Source organism: Engraulis encrasicolus, chromosome 5 (assembly GCF_034702125.1).
Source record: "Engraulis encrasicolus isolate BLACKSEA-1 chromosome 5, IST_EnEncr_1.0, whole genome shotgun sequence".
NCBI classification, from domain to species: Eukaryota; Metazoa; Chordata; class Actinopteri; order Clupeiformes; family Engraulidae; genus Engraulis; species Engraulis encrasicolus.
Genome location: NC_085861.1, coordinates 55,895,850 through 55,903,006, shown reverse-complemented (window position 1 = coordinate 55,903,006; position 7,157 = coordinate 55,895,850).

Below are 7,157 nucleotides of genomic sequence, written 5' to 3'. Positions count from 1 at the left end.
TTTTTTGTCGAACTGTTGCCTGTAACCCCGTGTAAAGCTGGGCTTACACTGTGCGACTTTTGTCCCGATTTTACCCCGATTTGGCACTCGCACGACTTTTTGAGAGTCGGGCCGATTTCTTGCTCAATCGCAGGTCAATCGTGAGTCTCGCATCGTGCAGTGTACATGGGGTAACGACAAGCGATTTCGCCTCACGATCGTGCAATCGCAGGCTCGCAAGAAAATCAAAACGGTTTGAAATTCTGGTCGTGGCTCGTGCGTAAATCGCACAGTTAAAGCAGTGCTACGACCCGATTTGACACTTCACATGCACAAATTAATAGGGCCGTGCGATTCGCTGTTGAGCGCACCTCATTTCCACCTCAGGTGCGCATGTTCCCTACTCTGCAGACGGGGAAACATGCCTGTCGCGTCGTATGGTGGAAGCATTTCGCTCGCATCCGACTGTCGGCTCGTGTAGTGTGAGGACGTGAGTCGTGAGTTGTGAACTTTTAAACAGTGCAATTCCATCGTGCAGTGTGAGCAGAAGCTTAAGATTCACGAGTGAAAATATCGCACAGTGTATGCCCGGCTTTACAGTAGCTAAAACCCATGGGTGAGACGTAACTGACAGCCACTGGGTGCATTCCAATATGCTACCTTGTGTCCTTCACTTGTGCTTATGGCCTCGCCCCGCCTTCTGGCCCCATCCCTACTTCCTGGTACGAGGCCACAAGCACAAGTGGAGGACGCAAGGTCGCTTATTTGAACGCACCCACTGGCTCCTCTGTGCTGTGAAGGAGCCTATTGTGTTGCTGGGTGATGACGTGGCTGGCTCGGCCAGTGCACGTATTGATGACGTCACGCACATCTGGGAGCCTGGGCTCACAGTTAATCAGGTTAATGGTATGTTGGCTCCCCCTAGTGGAGTTGGAGGTACCCATTTTCTGAGCATTTTTGGTTCTTCACCTTTTTTGTGGACGCCGTGTGTCTTTTTTGAGGTGTAGTTTTTTTTCAAATTTATTTGGACATTCGCCCTTGGCCCGCGGTCTGGGTGCGAATTTGGAACTTATATTTTTTAAAGAGGGAACATGAGCTTGATGACACTGAACATGAGGAACAAGGGGAACAAACGGAGGGCCCCCTTGAAACATTTCCTCCATTCTCCCCCTCTTTGGAGCAGGAGGGGAGGTGGGAGAGAGTGGGCCAGAACTGTCAGGGCTTCTGGCTCTTGTTCTGGGATGGCTGGTGGTGGTTTCTTGCTGCCGCCGTGGCGAGCAAGGGTTTGGGCCACTGTCCTGGGTTAGGGCCCCTGGCCCTGCCCTGGCCACCTTGTGCGTTGGCCTCTCCCCATGGGTGGTCTGCCTCTCCATGGCATGGCAAAGGTCTGCTGGGGTGGCAGGGGGCGGGAAAGAGGCTGAAGGCTTTGTCCTCTTGCTTGCGTTGAAAGGACGCTTCTTTCATCCTGGTGAGAGCCGGGCCGAAAAGACCTTTGGTTGGGTCATAAGGCGCATCCATTGTCGGCTTTCTGGGCGTCCCCCAGGCCTAACTAGCAGAGTTTGGCTTAGAACGCTAATAAACCTCCCTCCCGAAGCCTCTATACAGTGCGGTAGCATTGGACTATCGGACCGGCCCTTGAGCTCAGCGCGCTCGTACTGTGACTCCCATTGCCGAACTGATGTAGTTGACGAGGTGGCAGGTTTGCGCCCTGAGGGGGACGAACTGTGCAGGAACACCTCCGTCACATACGCTTCTCTGTCAGCGATTGGTCCACTCTTTTCAAACCAGCTGAGCTCACTCCTCACCAGGGCTGGGTAAATAATTTCATTGAAAATTCACATAATCGATTCACAGGGCACAAAATCGTTTTTTTTTTGTTCTTTTTCTTTTTGTTTAATTTAGGTCTATGGAAAATAACCAGTAGGTATTAGTCAATTAGGCCTAGGCCTACTTATTACAAATTAGCAATCTGTTTACACTGTCAAGCCACAGCCCTTTGACATTTTTATATAAAAATAGGCAACAGCATCTTTTCGGGGAAATCCTTGCACCAAGAAGGGAATGGATTGAATCGATTCGGAATGAATCGAATTGAATCGTGATTAACACCTCCGTCACATACGCTTCTCTGTCAGCGATTGGTCCACTCTTTTCAAACCAGCTGAGCTCACTCCTCACCAGGGCTGGGTTAAATAATTTCATTGAAAATTCACATAATCGATTCACAGGGCACAAAATCGTTTTTTTTTTTGTTCTTTTTCTTTTTGTTTAATTTAGGTCTATGGAAAATAACCAGTAGGTATTAGTCAATTAGGCCTAGGCCTACTTATTACAAATTAGCAATCTGTTTACACTGTCAAGCCACAGCCCTTTGACATTTTTATATAAAAATAGGCAACAGCATCTTTTCGGGGAAATCCTTGCACCAAGAAGGGAATGGATTGAATCGATTCGGAATGAATCGAATTGAATCGTGATTAATCGATTCAACGCCCTAAGAATCGGAATGGAATCGATACAGGAACATGGATGCGATACCCAGCCCTACTCCTCACACCCAAGCACTCCAGAGCATCAAGGATCCTGACCGAAAATGAATTACGAAATAATTAATGTGGTCTGGTAAAAACCAGGTTAGATGGGTCCTGCCGTTCGGCCAGCATATTTGTGATGGTTTACATACCGCCATTCCGACATATCGCCATTCCGACATTGACATTCAATTGTCTGAATGGCGGTATCGATTTTTCCATCTCCGTGTGTCACTCGGAGCAAACGCAGATTTCAGCACCACGCACGTGGACAGCTTCGGACACACCCGTTGAAGGTGTAAGCTTGCGCCACTCGGAGCAAACACATATTTCAGAACCACGCACGTGGACAGCTCCGGGCACACCTTTAGGTGTAGACTCGCGTGTGGACAGCTCCCCACAAGAGTTACGTGGTGTCGGAATGGCGGTATGATTAAGTGTGGAGGTGTGGCTGATAAATATGACTGCTTTTACTTGCTGTCTGAACACTGAGGTACGCCACACCATGTCCTGTTCTTCACTTGTGTCAGACTCATTTTTTCTGTAGCAAAACAGCTGACAGGAAGAAGAAATACACCAAGTGTTGTAAACGATTTACACATTTTCATGCACTCCAGAGCAAAATTTCTTTCCGTCAGAGATATGCGAGTCTCCTGAGAATGACTGTGAAACTGCTCTTATGCACTTAAAATGTTTAAAATGTGCCCGCAGTTTGGTGTTTCTGCAGTTTTGTGTTGACTGACGAACTACACACACACACACACTAGGCCTATATGTAGTAATAGACCTATATGTATATATCCTACCCATAAAAATTGGCAGGCCTAACCCTAACCTTCCGAACTAGGCTGACCCCTCTGGACTCGAATGTTGTGGAGTTTGCGACAGTTCTGTTCACAAAGACTTTTCCCAGAGTGTATGGCTGCACTGTTTCTCTTTCGGTCGAATTGTTGGACACAGACTGTGACTCTATGGGGTTCAGCGCCCACGCGCTACCGCTCTTGAAGCCTTTTTAAACTCGCCTATTGGCTGAGTTGAGCTGTCACTCATAGGCGCCCGCCTCCTATATGAACCGTGACAGCTCGCTCATCTTCACATTTTAGCTCTTCAAGACTCGCCAACAAGCCTTCGGAAGAGTACTACACCGCAACTTTCTCGACTATACCCTGACTCAACAGGTAGTTTGCTTGCAAGAAGACCTTTCTTGCCATTTAACGTCAAGGTATTGAGAGAAAAAAGAAAAAGAAAGAAAGAAAAATAATATTTTTTCGTGAGGTGAGTATTCGCCGCATTAGCTTGCAAACCTCCCTGCTAAGACACCTGCTAGCATTTGGCCGCCGAGGCTCGCCACCTGCCTGCTTCACTTTTCTTCATACCGTTTTTCGTTCGGACAGCCGCACAAGCTTGCTACCCATTTTTATTTTTTGGACGGACTCGCCATGCACTCCGCATCGCGCATTGCGCCCAAAACGGCACCCATGCCCGAACTTGTGCGGTCATTTCATCGACTCCAAAGACCTCCAAGGAAGCGCAGGCCAGCACACCCCCATCTGCATTAATGGCCTGGTAGTGGAGTGGGTAGACTCCTTCCGTTTCCTAGGCACCACCATCCATCAGTCCCTGTCATGGAATCTGAACACCAGAGTCAGCCAAGCAGGCATGATCCACTTTTACAGTGCCACCATTGAAAGCGTGCTCACCTTCTCCATCTTGGTGTGGTATGGTAGCTCCACCAGCCAAGAAAAGCAACATCTGGAGAGGGTGGTACGCAGGGCCTCCAAAATCATTGGCCGCAGTCTTCCCACTTTAGCCTCACTCTACAACACCAGACTTGCTAGGAAAGCCAAAAACATCACCTCTGACCCTACACACCCAGCACACCACCTATTCACACTCTTGCCTTCAGGGAAAAGGTACCGCAGTATCCCAAGCAACACCACACGCTCTAGGGACAGTACCTACCCACAAGCCATCCGCACTAGCACTTTACAGCTTCTCCACTACCTGGCCTTCCTACCTCCTTTGTTACTTTGCACAATGCTACTACTGTTCTGTACATACCATGCACTTTAAATATTCCATTGCACTTTTCTACGTCTTCAATGTTTTGTATGCCATTCCCTGTTTATTTGTTTATGTACCCCCCTGTTTTTCTTCCCCCCCCCCAGTTTAGTGTCTTTTGTTGTGTTGTTGTGTGAGCACACCAAGTAACATTCCTAATAACTGTATTTTTATACTGCTGATATGGCTAAATACACTTGAACTTGAACATCACCCGGCCTGTGTTAACTGCCTGTGTCTCCAGCATGCCTGCGAGGCCCTGGAGAACCCACGGGGATGCACGGACTGTTCTCGGTTCTCACTTAGCGCATTCAGGCCAACTGAGAACCGTGCTGGAGCCCGTCCCAGCACCTAATCGCGAACCGACCGTCGTGTTCACGCCACAGATATTTGCGTTCGCGAACCAGAAAATTGGTTCGCAATGCGAACCGCAAAATACTAGGTTTTTCTCTGCGAACCGTGACGACAGCGTGGTCGTCAGCAGGTTCATCCGGGTAACACAGTCACGTGCGGAAAAAGTTCAGAGCCCGGTATGAACACCGGCGGTTCGCAGACAAACACTTTAGTGCCGAACGTAACTGGTGCGAGCACCGACACCGGCTCCGTTCTGGTCGGCCTGAAAGCCATAACTACAGCAGCGCTTCGAATGCTTCGGGCTACCACTGGAGCCCCAACCACACTCCGACCCCCTACTGGCGACGAGACAACGGGTCACTGGAGCCTACTGCCCCCCGCCCCCGGGTCGGTTGCTGGTGTGGAGGACTGCTCCTTCACAGAAGGACAGACTAATATGGAGTGTGGGGACGGCGAATCACTTCTCCCCTTCACCCAAGTCACCCCCCTGCCTCCGTCACTACTTTAGTCTGCGAGGAGCCAACGTCTGCCGAACAGCAGACGTCAGCGGGGAAATTATTCCTGGAAACCTGCCAACGCGCCGCCCAGCGCCTCGGACTCGTTTGGCCACAACCGCCACCGGTATGGGCTAGCAACAGGCTCGACTGTAATTTCCTGCCCCCGCTCGCACCGGCACCCAAGGGTTCAGTCCCACCGTTTAAGGACTGCCTGGATGATGTGACTAGAACTTGGAATGGTTGGAGTGGTTATCGGTGGTTTCGGTTCTTTTTCTGAGATGGAGGGAGCGACAGAGAGGGGACTATCTGACTGCCCCAAAGTGGAACAGTCCGTAGCCTCTTATCTATCCCCCAACTCCAACACGGGTTTGTCAGCCTCTGCACAACTGCCTCACAAGCAGCCAAAGTTTTCCTCCCAGCAATTGGAGAAAACGTTTAAAGTCCTTGGACAGGCTGCGCGCGCTCAGAACACGGTGTTGCTGCTCTTAGCGTACGTGGCGGAGCTACAGGCAGAAGTGGGTGCCGCTATCAACGAGGACAAGCCAGTGAAGGAACTATGGACCGAGATTCGAACGGCAATGGACTTCGTTATGAGGACCACACGTTGTTCTAACCAATTCGGTTCTGCTGTGCAGGCAATGCAGTCGCGGTGCGAGTCAAAGAAGGAGAACGAAGCCTTTGGCTACTGTCTTCCCCGCAAACTGGCTCCTTCAGTACCCACCCGAAACCCGGGCGTACAAAACCCACCTCCTACCCAGCCTTCGACTACTGCCGGACCCTCCCGCCAGTGGCACACGGCTAGACGAACCATACCGGTGACCCGCCCTGCTCAGCCACCTCCACAGCCGACGGTGGTTCACAGTGCATGGGCACGCCGCCCCACCATCCAACTGGATGCGGGCGCCGGACGAGGACGTGGCCGCCCGATGCCCAAGAAAAAGAAGTCAGCCTAGGTACAAGGCTGCCCTACCAGCCTTCACGGTGTCGGGCCGGCCATTGCGCGCCGGCCATTGCGCGCCCTGCCCGTCACAATATCAAGATACCCCCACGTTCAACTCTGGTAACTTTTTATAATTAATAAGACTTAATATGGGCTATTGCAATAGATAACCACCTGCCATCTGACTCGTGTAAGTTTACCATTTACCAATTAAAATCCCTTTGAGGAGTAAGGATTTTCTAGAGGTTCTTCTAGAATTTTACTGGAACACTCTACAGCTCCCATAGACGTCTGTGTTAAAAATCTCGCAAAGACATTATGACATCATAATGAGAACTCAAAATTTGGGCAAAATTCTAATCACATATTTGTGATGGTACTCCTCAAAGGGTTAATACCCAAGTATTCATATTATTGTTATCACTATTACATACTTAGTTATTATTTATCTCCGATTATCTCCGATGCGCGCGTGGAGCAAGCAAGGCTGGAAGCGCAAGCTGACTCCATGGATCGACAATTAGAATTGGACATAGAAGAATTGCAGATAAAATCAAAAAAGGAAAGGCACCAACTACAGGTGAAAATGGCACAAAACGCAGCCACAATAAAAGCCCTCTCTGAAACTGACCAACTGCCCGCCACTCCATCTGGCACATCGACTCAATATATAATCCCCACGACAACAAAAAAACGACAAACCCAAGTAAAAACACCCGACGGAGAATACAGCTTGCCAAACGTGAAAACAATCCCCACGCAGCCTAAATTGGAAACGCAAAGCCCATTGCCAAT